This window comes from Camelus dromedarius, chromosome 25 (assembly GCF_036321535.1).
Source record: "Camelus dromedarius isolate mCamDro1 chromosome 25, mCamDro1.pat, whole genome shotgun sequence".
Taxonomy (NCBI): Eukaryota; Metazoa; Chordata; class Mammalia; order Artiodactyla; family Camelidae; genus Camelus; species Camelus dromedarius.
The window spans coordinates 27,294,397-27,309,598 of NC_087460.1; the positions used below are offsets into that span (position 1 = coordinate 27,294,397).

A 15,202-nucleotide genomic window follows, 5' to 3' on the forward strand; every position below is an offset into this window, starting at 1 on the left:
CTTCAGGGCAGCAGTGACCGCAGGGGCCCCGGGGCTCCTCCTGGGTGGTGGGTACAGCCTGTATCTAGATCTAGTGATGGCTGTGCTGCTTCAGTCTGTAAACACTCACTGGGCATGTGGGGCCTGTCAGTCACAGGGGTGTCCGGTCGTGAGCTAGATGACCAGAATGAAGTGGCCGTGTCTCATGGTGAGGAACGGATGAGGTGCAGGAGGGGGCCATGGGCGTCCAGCGAGAGGCCCTGCACTGACCAGGCCCATGCCCCCGCCCCATGTCAGCTGCCCGGCAGCCCCGGCTCCAGGCAGGCCCTGAGGCGGGCTGAGGGTGGCAGTGCTCTCAGTGAGCCCCGTGAGCACCCCTCATCCTCCCACAGCCTCCTGACTCTGAGGTGGGCGGGGCAGGGTCAGTGGGTGGGACGCCACCACTGCCAGGGAGAAGGTGTTGGGTATAAAAAGAGTCCATTCTACTCTGCGCCAGCTGTCCCTGGAGCCCACGGGGCCCTCCCTCCTTCCAGGTGGGGGAGGCAGCCAGCCCTGCAGCAGCTCTGGGGTCCAGGCTGGGCCACAAACAGGTCAAGGTGAGACTGCTGCGCTGCCTGGGAAGTGGGGGGAACAGCGATGCAGCAGTAAATGCCAGCAGGAGCAGCTCTGTAACCGGCCTCCACTGTGAGCAGAGCTGGGGCTGGAACATCACTGTGAGGGTGGGAGGGCTGGGAGAGATGTGGCCCTGTGGCCCTGGACAGGGCTAGACCTGAGCTCAGGGCCTGAGGGCCTGGGGGAGAGATAGAGAAAGACACACAGGGAGAGACAGTGTGTGAGTGAGAGAAAGGTGGGGGTCAAGTCCTAGAGAGGGACAGGAGGTGACAAGAGAGGGACACCGGGTAGGGGGAAGCAGAGACAAGAGGAGGCAGGAAGGAAAGAGGGAGCCAGCCCAGGGTGCATGGTGGGGGACAATGGGCCAGGGTGACTGGGAAGGGGAGTTGGCCCATCCTTCACCAAGCCGTGCAGCTGCCACCGTCAGGGCCGCAGGGACCAGCAGCCCGCCCAGCTAGACAGGAACCATCGGCCCTCAGGACGGGGCTGACAGCCGCGCCCAGGGCCCTCCGGCCACTTCCCAGGTAAGGAGGACCAGGAGGGCTCTCCCCAGCACCACAGCAGCACCATCTCTAGCTTCACAGAGACCCTGTGATCAGGCACCGTCCCGTCCCCCGTTCCACAGAAGGGAAACTGAGGCTCGGCCAGCCAGCCAACTTGGCCCTGTCTGCAGGGTTATTCACTTTCCCGATGCTTCTTTCCCAGGCAGGCCTGTGCCCCTGTCCTAAGAAGGGGGGCTGTGACAAGCCCTAAGGCCTGGGTCCCACCCGACTGCCCTCCTGTGCTGGGTGACCTGGGCAGGTCTCTTCCCCTCCTTGGGCCTCGACTGTATGACCAGCGGACCTTCTCCCCATTTTCCTGGGAAGTGGGACCCCAGCAGGGCCACCACTCCAGGCCTACCAGGGCCCTGGTGGGGTGTGGGGTGAGCTCTGACTCTCGGGGGAATTCCTTTCTGGGCGGGGCGATGGCTCATGTGCGCTCACCACGTTTTATGGGGTCACATCCTGCTATTTCCGTCTGGAATGGGACTTATTTACCATGGAGCCTGAAACTTGGTTTTCCACATTTTTCTAAATTGGTCCTTGTGCAGAAGAGCAGCTCCCCTGGCCGGGATGACAAACTCAGTCCTGGTGAGGAGGCCCTTCTTACTCCCCTCACCTCACTGCTGCTGGTCACACCCAAACTCCAGGGCCATGTTCGCCCCCTTGGATTCCCTGCTCCCCCCTCCCCATGCCAAGCCCAGCCTCCTCCTGCCCCAGGGACCCCTCCTCCTGAGGGAAGTTGTGGGGCCCTTAGGGTTAGGACTTCAAGCCCTGTGTCACGGCAGGGAACACCCCAGCTGATTGGTGGCAGGCCTGGAAGCAAGGGTGGGACCCTGAGCCCCAAGACGGGCTGTGTGGCCTTGGTCAGGTCACAGCCTCTCAGCCCAGCATCACAGCCTCGCACACCCCTCCAGGCCCACGTGCCTGAGATGTCACTCAGTCACACACGCAGGCTCCAGCCCCACTCCCCACCCCCATGCAGGCACATGGAGGGCACACATGCACACACAGGGACATGCACACACATACAGGAACACACACACATGCATGGGGACACACACACAGGCTCATCCCCCAGCCACCAGGATGCCACTTTTTCATTATCCTACATGTCGCTGCTGCAATAAAATAATTAAAACATGAATATTCAAACGGGAAATGCTGGAGAGGGTGTGGAAAACTGAACCCTTGTGCACTGCTGGTGGGAATGCAGTTTGGTCCAGCAGTTATGGAAAATGGTATGGAGATTCCTCAAAAAACTAAAAATACACTTACTATATGATACAATAATCCCACTCCTGGGCATATGTCCAAAGGGAGCCTTAATACAGAAAGACACCTGCACCCCAATGTTCATAGCACTATTTACAATAGCCAAGACATGGAGACAGCTTAAATGTCCACCAACAGATGACTGGATACAGAAGCCGTGTCATGTATACAATGGAATACTACTCAGCCAAAAAAATAATATCATGCCATTTGCAGCAACATGGATGGCCCTGGAAAACGTCATTCTAAGTGAAGTAAGCCAGAAAGAAAGAAAAACACAATATGACAACACTCATGTGGAATCTAAAATTAAACAGACATAGAAAACAAACTTATGGTCACCAGAGGGGAACAGGGTGGGAAGGGATAAACTGGGAGTTTGAGATTTGCAGTTAGTGACTGGTAAATATAAAATAGAGCAACAAGTTTATACTACACAGCACAGGGAACCATAGTCAGTATCTTGTAGTAGCTCATGGTGAGAAAGGACATGAAATGAATATTCGTATGTCCATGTATGACTGAAGCATTGTGCTGTACACCAGAAATTGACACAACATTGTAAACTGACTATACGTCAATAAAATAAAAATTTAAAAACCTGAACATTTAAAACGACCCTTGAGAGAAATGGCCCCATCTCACCAAAGGCAAAAAAACGCTGAGACACTATGGGGAGGACGAGGCGAGATGGTGCTGAGAGGCTGGAGGAGCGGGAGGGCAGCTACAGAGGGGCACCAGGCAAGGGGCGAATGTGGAAAAGAGGGGATAGCTGCTCTAGCCCAAGGAACGCTTGTCAGCCAGATGTGTGACGTGGCCCTGTGGCATTTGGACAGGCCAGGGTGGGGCAGGGTTGAAAATGGGCCACAGGCTGACCTGGGCCTCTTTCTGGCTTCCAGCTGGGCTGGGGATGGAGGGACATGTGTGACCCAGCCTCCCCTAGCCAGTGTGAGTTGCAGACCTCCCTGGGTACAGGCTCAGCCAGGAAGGTCTAAAGCTTGGCCCCTGCCTGGGTCAGCTGTGTGCTTTCTGAATGACTGCTGGACCTCTCTGGTCTACGTGCCACCCCACACTGACACACGTGCGTACACACACACACACCCTCCCAGTAGAGTGCCTTGTAGGGGATGCTCCATGTGGGGCCACCAGGTGACACAAGCTGGCAGTTGGGAAGAGGTACACACTGTGTGTTTGTTCCATTTGTACTTTTTGTTTCTTTGGTCAGGTTGGATATATTATCATTTGTTATGCTCCTCTTCATTTTTATGTACTGAAATTTATTTATTTTTTGAATAGAAAACATGACAAATAGGCAAGTTAAATGGCTGAGAGGTGACAAACACACACACTGGGGTGCATCATGAACCCCCTGGATCTTGGCTAATGATGGAAGTGGACACATGAAGGATTCCCTGGTGTGACAAGTGAATGTGAGCATCTTGAAGCCCAGTCATGTGATGTTCCTACCTTAATGTTCTTTGAAATAAATGATTGCCTCCCCATGTTCCTGCTTTACTGAATTACCCACTGCTTTGGTGAGTCAGCCTCAGATACCAAAACCTGCAAAGTAATATACCACATCATATGCTTTCACTCATGAAAAATAAATGCACTAGCTTCCTTTTTTTGAAGTAAATCATTTTAAATTTGCATCTTATATTTGGTTATCAAGAGGCACGCAGAACCCTCCGATTTTAATGAGAACAGTGCTTCTGTGTCTTTTTGTCACATACCTGCTTAATGTTAGGTGTGGTATTGCTAAGTCAGATCCACATCTAGTTGTTTTTTTCCAGCATAATAGGAAAATCCTGCTTCACACAGGTGCATGGTAGTAAACGAAGCAGTACACAACCTGCACGCCTTGCAACGCTTGTCTACTCCTGACTCAGGCTGCTCCAAAAATCATTTCATGAAAGTTCAGTGAAATTTTGCTTCACCTGGGAATCAGATGTTAAATCAATCAGGCTCTCATAGTCCCATGACACTAATGAGGTTGGGTTAGGTTACTGTAAATAAATTTCTAACCCAAGCATTATTACCTTTTGTTACAGGAAAATATTAACAGAGTAGAATGCAAACCCCTGCGGTGCTGCACAGCGGCCCTGAAAGTATCTCCATCAACCATAGGATTAATTTCAGTCAAGTCACTGAGTGTAGGAAAACAAAGTTTTCTTTTGATGACATTTTATCAAATACTGTAAAAACTGTCACATTTTACCCTTGCATTGACAGATTAACCTCATTTAATTTAGTAAAAATATCTGCAAGATATACAAGTCTTAGCAGCCACGATGAATTTGTTAAACAATCAGATCTTCAAAAAGCAGAATCCATGAAAACCAATCGTTCACAACGAAGCTCAAAAAGTCTTACAATATCTTTACGTCGGGAAAGCCGCCTCACCTCTGTATTTAGAAGTGCTGTGTGCTGGGCACCCAATTCTTCACATAAAATTTTTAGTAGTCTGGGCTGATGTAGCCAAGCTTCAATATAATTGATGATTTGGACTGCCTGATCGAGCATGTTTTCCAGAGATGTAGGCATTATTTTAACTGCAAGTGCATGTCTATGTAATAGGCAGTGACTCCTGGTGCTTTCGGGAGCCACATATTTTATCCAGGTGACAGTCCCAGCAATTTTCCGGTCCACCCCCCTAGAAGCATCACTACAAACACCAGCACATTTTCCCCATTCAATTTCACAGTTTTGCATAAAGCTGTGTACGCAGTTGAAAATGTCCTCTCCAACGGCATTCTTTGCAAAGATTCACGTAAGAGCTGGTTGTCCTCAGTGGACTTGTTAAACCTGCAACAAGCAAACACGAGCAGCACAGCGAGTCCTGAGACGTCGGCTGGATCTGGAAGCTGCAGTGAGAACCTGCCACAAGTTTCCCGTCTACAAACAGGCCCTTCTTCAGTGGCAGCAGCTAGAGCCTTAATTCGACCAGCAGCCATACTGACAACTGCACTGCGACTATTTGTTTTTACAATACTGTTCGTCACACATCCACATCACAACGTCTTTTGCACAAGGCTTGGTAAGCAATTCTCTGATGTATGAGCCTCCACTCAGGGCTGCATTGTAACTTACACTGCATGATGCTTCTCTAGCGCTTCCATGAACTGTGTTGACAATTTTAGGTGCTGGGGGTTTATTGTTTTCATGTGAATCAAGATGTTGCTTGAAAAAGATAATGTCTTTGTCTTTATATGCAGCATGTTTAGTTTCCAAATGTCTTCAAAACTTACTAGGGGCCAAAGAGCTTTTCAATAAAATTTTCTTACATAACACACACTGAGCATGAGGTGCAAATCTATTTCCAAAGGAAGTAAATCCAAAAAACAAATAACTTTCCTCATATTTTCTTCTTAGTGGTTTCTTACTAAATGTTGTTATTTTGTTGGAATTGGACATAAACTTGACCCTGGAAAACTCACTTCCTGAATTTCTAGAAACGGAAGGCTGCAAGTGCTCATCTTTACTTTGTAATATTCTGACCTTTTGATCACTTGATTCAGACACAATTTGATAACAAAAAAGATTCTACTTCTTGTTTAAGTCTTCCTTGTTTCAGCAACAGATCCACAGGCAATGTGTTTGTGGTACAAAACATGGTTAATTTAGAATAAACATTGAGTATCACAAATGTGTTGAAATTATAAGTCAGGACACAGAAGATGAGCCATCATCAAAGAGATGATGCCAAGCATCTCATCAGTGACTGTGTTAAGTGCTGCCTGGGCATCAAGGCGCAGGTGGAGCATCGCACGCTCATGTATCAGGTGATCTCTCACTCGACATCCTGGTGCTCTCAGGCATGGGACACCTTTTCTTAAAGGTAGGTTACCACATAAAAATAAAAGCCATAGCAATGAGTTTGGTAGTCTTAAATTTTATTTTAAAATACAGAGGAAAAATTACTGTTAGCATGGATCTTTTTCCCACAACACTTATTAACTTAGACAATATTAATATTCTGCAGAAGACAGTTTGGGAACCATTGGACTAAGAAATAATGAAGAGATCATAAGTGTATTTTTAAGGAAGGGACTTCGAGGTCCCATGGCAGGGGCTGGCAAACTTTTCCCTAAAGGATCACACGGTAAATATTTTTTACTCTATGGGGCCACACGGTCTGTATTGCAACCACTCAGTTTTGTAGCTGTGGCAGCAGCCACAGGCAATACGGTAAAGAATGGGCACAGGGGTGTCCCAATGCATCTCTATTTACAAAACTAAGATGGGGCTAAAATTTACCAACTCCTTTCATGGATACAGTATCCCGGAATCTCTTTTAGCTTTCTGCTGCCTGCTGTCATTAGACACACTCGTTGTTGACACCATTATACATCTGAAAGCTGCTTTCAGGGCTAGAGACTGTTTGATGAGCTATGTCAAAAACACACAAACACAGTTCAAGGTTTTGCAAGACACAGAATTCTGCTGTATCCCAAATACTGTGTGTTAACATTGAAAAATAAACTATAAACTGAAAGTTAGTTACTACTTCTCTGGACTTAAAAGTACGTAAATATTTACAGTATACAGAATAAGACTCATTAAAAGTACTGTATATATTTTACTGATTACTCTGCATCCCATTATTTTTTTACTGAAGGCTTAACAAAGACCTAATGAAAACATAATCTCTCATTTTAATAGGTTTATTCCTCATAGAATAGCTTTTAAAAAGCATAATTAAATGGAAAGGTAATGCAAGTTTTAGGACCTCTAAAGAATGCTGGCTTTGTAAGTTTAGGCGTTCAGACTTAGGGTCTGCCTAAACATAGCTACTTTTGATTTAAGCTTTATGATTTGGCTGCAGAGTGAGCACGGGCTCCTCATGTTAGATCCTGACTCTGGCTTTCCTAGTGACAGCTAGAGAGCAAGGTACCTGGATGAGGAGTCTTTCCTTCTGTAATCACACTCTTTGCCCTAGCAGCTTGAAATGCAGACTCTTTCAAAAAATAAAATTAAGGGATAGGGTGGAAGGGGAGTAACCAAAAGCCTAGAATGAGAAAAAATTAAAATCAGACACTGCAAAAGCAGAACTAACTACAAACCTCTTAGATGACCATTCCTTACAATTTATTTTATAGCCAGGCAGTGCAAATTCTTCTTCACCATAATGCCGATCTTAAGAGTGAAGTAGAAGATGCCTAGCATAAGAGAAACACTAATATTTTTGTCCTGTTTATTACCCAGGTAATTTCATTGCTTTGAAATGCTCCCCCATCCACTGACTTCATAAAAAGACATTAAAAACTTTCAGAAATAAACCTAACTTTTTAAAGTACAGCCATACCTTAATGTCTCTAAAACTAAGCATTGAAAGTAATCTAAAATGGAATTATACATAGAAGTGTTACACCATGACTTTTTGCTGTAACGACTCTTGTCTCAATAACCAAGCTCCTAAGGTTACTAATGTTTGAGTGACCATTGTTTACTACGTGCCAGGAACTGCTAAATCTTTCATAGATTGGCTCATTTAATCCTCAGAACAAACCTGAGAGTCAGAGACTATCATTTATCCACCCCCAACAAGCAGGGATAAAGAAATAGACACAGAGGTTAAGCCACCTGCTAAGTTAACACACCTGTGAAGAACTAAGAACAGAACCCAAAAAGCTCACTTACAGAGCCCACGTGCTAGTCACTGCTGTGTGTCCCTGAACACTCCTAACTTCCCAAGCACTCAAAACACCTGGTACCAGGGGTTGGCTGGTGCAGAGAGAAATGACCAATGATGGGTCGCAGCTGCCAGGAAGTCAAGGGTCTCAAACTGGAGGCGGCAGCGGCAGCAAGGCCTGCTTTTCCATTGCTGGGAGAAAATTAGACTGTCCTTCCACAGTCCCGAACGGAATTTGGTGACAAGAACTGTATGGAGCTGATCGCTGGGTGACCTAAAAGCTTAGGACCCCTCTCCTTTGCTGCCCGAGAAGGACGTAGCGGAGTAGGAAGCTTTGTTATCAGGAAGGGGGGGCCTCATCCCCACCTCTTTAGTGGTGCTTCCCCGAATCTCTTGAGGACAGAGATTGTCCTCTCTAAAGTTTCTGTTCGACTCCCTGAAAAGGGCAGGGTGAGGGGGAACCCTCAACTTTTGTCTCTTCCGGTTAAGCTGACAGGTAGCACAACCCACTCACCCCCACCTCAGGCGGTTCCGGCTTTGAACAACACCCCTGGGGGCAGGAAGGCTGAGGAAGAGCACAGTCCACTCACAAAGGCAGGGTGGGCACGGACACCCCATCCAGCACCTGAATGCTTTTCTCAACAGTCACCTCAACCTGCAGCCTGGGCCAGCTGTCCCTCGGCTTCTCCTTGTCACAGGTGCGCGCTGCCCGCTGCCCCCGAAGCTGGGAGCTGGCTTTCCATCGGAGTCTACCCTCGCTTGCGGAGCTCCTCTTGTGTCCCTGGGCGGTGGTCTCAGCTAACAACCACAGGAAAAGGACACTATCTTTCTCCTTCATCTCCATCAGTGATGGGGAGAACCGTGTGGCTGGGCTGTGGAGCCTGGGGCCACCCTTTCACAGAGCGCAAGGCAGCCGTCTCGCCAGAGGGCACCGCTGGGCCGCTGCGGGGCTGTGGTCCCACCCGCATCCGCACCCAGGCCTGAGCAGGGTCAACAGCCAGTCCTCGTGGACGAGAGGGGGGAAGGGGAGGAAAGAAGTGGGGAGGGGGAGGCAGGGGGGAAGGGGGAAATGAAAAAAAAAAACAGAGGAAAGAAAGGAGGATTCGGGATCGGGTGATGCTCTCAGCTCGGGGATATCGCCTGTGCCTTCTCCGCAGACATCCATTCGCGGTTGGCGCAGCCGCTCATCTGAAGACACATTGAGCTCTCTGGGGCACCGAGCTTCCCGTCTTGCACTAGCTTCTTGAACTCGCCAAGTTTCGTGATCCTTGCAGCACTAAGTTCTCACACCTTGAGGGTGAAGTCCTCCTCTTCAGAACTCCTGACGAGGCTGCGACACCAATAATCCCATCCACACTCCTCCCGGAGAAGGGAGAAGAGATGGTTTAAGGACATTTTCCCGAGTGTGCAAACGGTGTTTCCATTTCTATCTCTGGGGGAATTTTTGTCACTTGACCACATACAGAGACCTTCAAAGGAGTCTGAAAATTATGATTTCTTTTTTTAAAACTGAAGTAGAGTTGATTTACAATATTGTGTTAGTTTCAGGCATACAGCATAGTGATTCCGTTTGCTGGGCTTTTTCCTTACAGATTATATTTCATTCTGGGTTATTACAAGATATTGGGTATAATTCCCCATGCTGCACAGTAATTTCTCATTGCTTATCCATTTTATGTTTGGTGGTTTGTGTCTGTTAACCCCATATGCCTAATTTGCATCCCCCTTTTTGGTAACCATAAATCTGTTTTCTATGTGAGTCTCTTTCTGTTTTGTATATAGTTTCATTTCTATTATTTTTTAGATTCCACATGTAAGTGATATCATGTAGTATTTGTCATATAGTGTTTGTCTTTCTCTGTCTTAAACTGGGTGTACTGAGACTTGTATTTGAGATTCAGATTCTAAAGGTGAGGTGAGACTAGTTCAGAAAGAGCAGTCTTAAACACGCCCAGCAAAGAGCATTCCTTACATCATATGTTCTGGTTACCTATGGCTGCGTGTTAAACCATCTCAAAGCAATAATCCTCTCTGTGTTCAGGATCTATGGGTCAGGACTTTAGTTAGGACTCAGCTGAGTGATGCTTCTGCTCCTAGGTTTGACTGGGGTCACGCAGTGGCATTCAGCTCGCAGCAGCCAGTCCCTAGTCTGAGAAGGCTTTTTCCACGTGCCCGAGACTCTGGTGGGCACAATACGAAGGTTGGCTGAGTGGGCGTGCTGTCCCTCCCCATGCATTCTCAGGGCTTCTCCACACAGTCTCCCCGGCAGGTAGCTGCTCTCCTACCTGGTGGCTTAGACGCCCAGAGCGGGCGATCCTTGCAAAAGGGGAAACTGTCGGGCTCTTAGCAATCAGACTTTGAAACTGACATGACAAGCCTTCAAATGCAAAAGAGGAGAAACGGCATACAGACGCCCCGTCCTGCTGGAGGGATGGCCAGACAACCGTGGCCATCCTAAACCCGCCCTGCAGGTGGGAGGCTCAGCAGGGTCCTTGTGCTCACTCTTATGAAATCTGAATCACAGTGCTCAAACTGTAAAAGTAAATAAATAAAATTTTAAACCTCAGGTTTAAGAAATACCCTGGAGAGATTTCCTAGATATAGATGACTTATAAAAAGCTAAGCTATTGGTTGTATCTACATTGTAGGATTTTTCACAATTTAAATTTTAGGTTCTGGAAGTAATTACAAAAGTTTAAAAATATTTAGTGTCCTTTTGAATACAAATAGGCTGTTATCTTCCTCTTGAGTTAGTCTGAGTGAAAAAAAATCTAGGGTCACACCTTTCATAATATAGTTTGGATACCAAGCAACTGGACGTTTGGGGTATATGTTGTGTGTATTTCTAGTTTAGGAAGAGATTAAAAGGACAGGTGAGTTGTCGCACATCAGTGTGTCATTCCTTCTGGGATGAAAATGAAATTTTAGACTTCTAATTTGGTGTTAGATGCAGAAAATAAAATAACCTCAGAATAAACATAGAAGGCTGACCAAGTGTCATCCAAACCATTACAGCTCCAGAGACACCCCATAAACCATATAATCTTCTTTAGCTAAATACACACCAAAAGAGTTCATTCTTTGCTGACTGGACAAGTCTTTTATTACTTTGTAAGTAATAAAATAAGAAAGAGACCACTTCTGAAAGTTTTATTTGGAGATCCTGAATTTATCTTTAAACTTCCATTCTTAATTAGAGGTCACCTGTACTCTCCAATATTCCACTCCTTAATTTTACTTTGAAATAATTTTAGACTTTCAAAAAGGGTAAAATATTACAAATATTGTCCATATAGCCTTTACCCAGCTCCTCCAAAGACGAATGTCTTATAAAGTCATGGTGCAGTCATCAAGCCCTGGGAAGTTAACAGTAACAAGACGTCACTAACTAACCTACAGGCTTTATTCAAGTTTCACCCTTCATTCCACCAGTGTCCCTTCTCTGGTCCAGGACACACACTGGGTTTAGTCATCAGCTGTCCTCCGTGTCCTCCAATCTGTGGCGGTTCCCAGCCCTCCTGTCCTTCACGAACTTGACACTTTGGAAGAAGAAAGGCCATTTTGTCTATTTTCCCTCATTTGGGTTTGTCTGACTTTTCCTCAGTTTTATGTTTAAATTGTCTTTTTTTTTTTTTTTGCAAAAACACCAGAGAAATGGCTCTGTGCCCTCCTCAGTGCCTTATATTGAGGCGTATATGACATTAATATGTCTCATTATTGGTGGTGTTAAATGAAAACTTGACTAAAATTATATCCAGTAGGTTTTTTCACTATAAAATTAGCTTTTCTATTTATAATTATAAAGTATTTTGGGGGGAGACACAAACATGTGCAAATATCCTTCTTCCCATTATACAGAAGTTTTGGCCACAAATTTTGGCATCCATTGATGGTTTTTTTCCTGCAGAAGTTATTACAGTGGTATATGCCAAAAAAGATTTTCTACTTCCATTATTTTTATATATGTATTAATTGGAAATATTACTAATTGCTTAAAGGAATTCTGGATTTTATTTCCCACCCTACTGTGGCTTGATGATAACAATGATTATATACGAAAATAATACTGAGTTTTAGGTTTTGTTTCCCCTCTGTTTTGGGGTAGCTATTATTAGCCTTACTTTGATCTATTTGTTATTAAGGCCATTTTGTAGGGAAGTATTAAGGCTATTCCATCTTCTTTCTACCTGTCTTTTCCTCTTTGTCTCTAAAACTTAATTTTTTAAAACCATACTACCTTTTTATTTTCCACTTTTTTTCTCTATCATCTATTTCATGTGGAAGATATTAACCATAATGTAGAAGCTTTGGATGTGATATCATTTGAAGAGAAATAAATTAATTAATAGAAGAGAAGAAAACAGTATTTTATGTTGGTTTCATTTTTTGAGCCAGAAAATTGACACATTAGCGAGATGAGAGAAAGCAGCTTGGCATGACCAGAATGATCAATAACTTCCACAGCCCCTAGGAAACAGGTCGGAGGCAAAATTCAAACAAACCAAGGGGCCAGTAGGAAAGAAATTAAGTACACAAGTTCAAAACAGAATAACTGGCCCCTGGAGGATTTTTAAAACAGTAGAATTTTAACTGAATCTTGAAATGTTTCTGACATTCTTTGAACAAGAGGAGACGTAGCCCTCAGGCCACAGACGGAGTGTTTTGGGGAGACTGGGAGACGTCCGTCTGGAATTCCACTGCCAAGAGCAGAGTGAGGCCGGGGTGCTTGTGAAGACGTGGATCTGGCTTGACTGGGACTCAAAGGATGGTGGTGGAAGAATGGTTTCAATTAAAAGAGGAAAAAGACCTGTAAAGTATGTTTATTTTCATCTGAAGAAGAGTTGAGGACATGTATCTAACTAACTAACTAACTAACTAACTAACTAACTAACTAACTAACTCACAAAATAAATAAATAGAACAACAACAACAACAACAACAAAAGCAATGAATATATGTATGTTCACGTATAGCTGAAAAATTGTGCTCTACCCTGGAAATTGACACAACATTGTAAACTGATTATAACAAGAAAAAAGAAAGAAAGAAAAGAAAAGAAAAAAGACAGGACAGGACATGTGTCACATGATGGTATCACCAGTCAAGCTCATCTCAAGGGAGAAAACAAACAATTTTGAGGAAGCAGTCCTTCTGTATCATCATTTTTTCATGGGTAGATGGTAGGAATGATTTATTTTATAATCTTTCTGATGAAGGCAAACAGCTCATAAGCTAAGTCATAGCTGAATGTTTGCCCCATTCTTCACCTCAACATACTTCTGGTCATCCATCTGCACAATCTAAAACACAAATGATTGGCACACAAACTGGCCCCCCTCTGCAAAGAGTTCCAGGCTCCCAGGATAAACTTCAGCCCACACAAGGGTGGTGGATGCAGGAAGTCTCAGCTCCTGAAGCCTGCTGCTCCAGTGCCTTCAAACTGTGCAGCTCTCAGTGGACCAGCCCTGACCCAGCCTTGGGTAGGAGAGACCAGCAAGCTCTGGGAGGAAGAAAGGGGGCTTTGGATCGTGCTCTCAACCATGTGCATTTTATTTTATTTTTGCTAGCATATTCAAAATTAGTGAAACTTCAACTGAGAAGAAATTATATTATATAGTGGTCCATTTTACCATAAATAATGCAAAAATAGACTACAGCACAGAAATGAGATAATTCATGGACAAATTTAAAATGTCTCCTGAGTTCCAACTCAACTTTGTTTGAGTGTGACCCTAAACTTCACATTTATGAAGCTGACATCAATTTCTTCCATAAACTTATCTTCCCTTACCCAACTTCTTATTTTTTATTAATTGTATGGATCTTAAGTTTTAGAGTGTTCTGAGCATTAGAGTCAACTTCAATTATTCTTTCTCCATGATACTCCACTTTTCATTGGTCACAAAGTTCTGTCAGTTCTTCATTTAAAATATATTTCAGATTATGTTTTATGTAAGATTGCATTGAAAGAAAGTGTTGCTGTTTTTCAATTAGCAATAATCATGCCTTGGATAAACCTCACCGGCTATGATACTGCCACTGTGCAAAGCTTAAGTGTTGCTGTTTTTAAAAGTCTGTAAATGGTGGTATAATAGAAGGGGTGATTGGCTTTGGAGTCAGCCTCCAAGGCACATCATAGCTCTACTACTTTAGACAAATTAATATTTTAATGTCTTCATCCTTTAAATGAAGATAACTTCTTTGTAGCATTGTTGTGGATTAAGGTAATTTGCAAATTGAATGGCATTTAGTAGAAGTTCAATATATTTAATTTTTGTTCTGACTTTCCTAAAGAGCACAGACTGGCAAATACTCATTTTTTCTTCCAGTTTTATTGAGTTATAATTTACACTATATAAGGTTAATATGTACAGCATAATGATTTGACTTCAATATATCATGAAGTGATCACCACAGCAAGTTTAGTGAACATGTATTATCTCATATAGATACAAAATTAAAGAAATAGAAAATTTTTTTCCTTGTGAGAACTCTTAGGATTTACTCTCTTAACAACTTTTATTATATAACATACAGCAGTGTTAATTATACTTATCATGTTGTACATTACATCCCTAGTACCTATAACTGGACATTTATACCTTTTGAATGCCTTTATCCAATTTCCCCTCTTCTCACTCTCCACCTCTGGTAACCATAAATCTGATCTTTTTTTCTATGAGTTTGTTTTTGAAGTATAATTGACCTACAACACTTTGTGAGTTCCTGTTGCAAAACATAGTGATTCAATATTTCTATATATTTCAAAATGATCACCATGGTAAGTCTGGTTTCCATCTGTCACCAAACAGGTATCAGCTAATTACTGACTATATTCGCCACACTGTACATTTCATACCCATGACTCATTTATTTTGCAACTGCAAGTTTGTACCTCTTAATCTCCCTCACTTATTTCTCTCCTCCCTTTATCCCCCTCCCTTTTGGTAACCTTCTGTTTGTTCTTTGTATATATGACTCTGTTACTGTCTTGTTATGTTCATTCATTTGTTTGTTAGATTCCACATGAAAGTAAAATCAAATAGTATTTGTCTTTTTCTCTCTGATGTATTTCACCTAACCTAATACCTTTCAGGTCCGTCCATGTTGTCTCAAATGGCAAGATTTCATTCTTTTTTATAGCTGAGTAGTATTTCATTGCACA

At 44.0% G+C, this 15,202-nt stretch overlaps 1 pseudogene; it reads right to left on the bottom strand.

Moving 5' to 3' along the window:
* Positions 1-13,959: 13,959 nt before the first annotated feature.
* LOC135319340 (U4 spliceosomal RNA) lies at positions 13,960-14,088 on the bottom strand (annotated as a pseudogene).
* Positions 14,089-15,202: the final 1,114 nt, after the last annotated feature.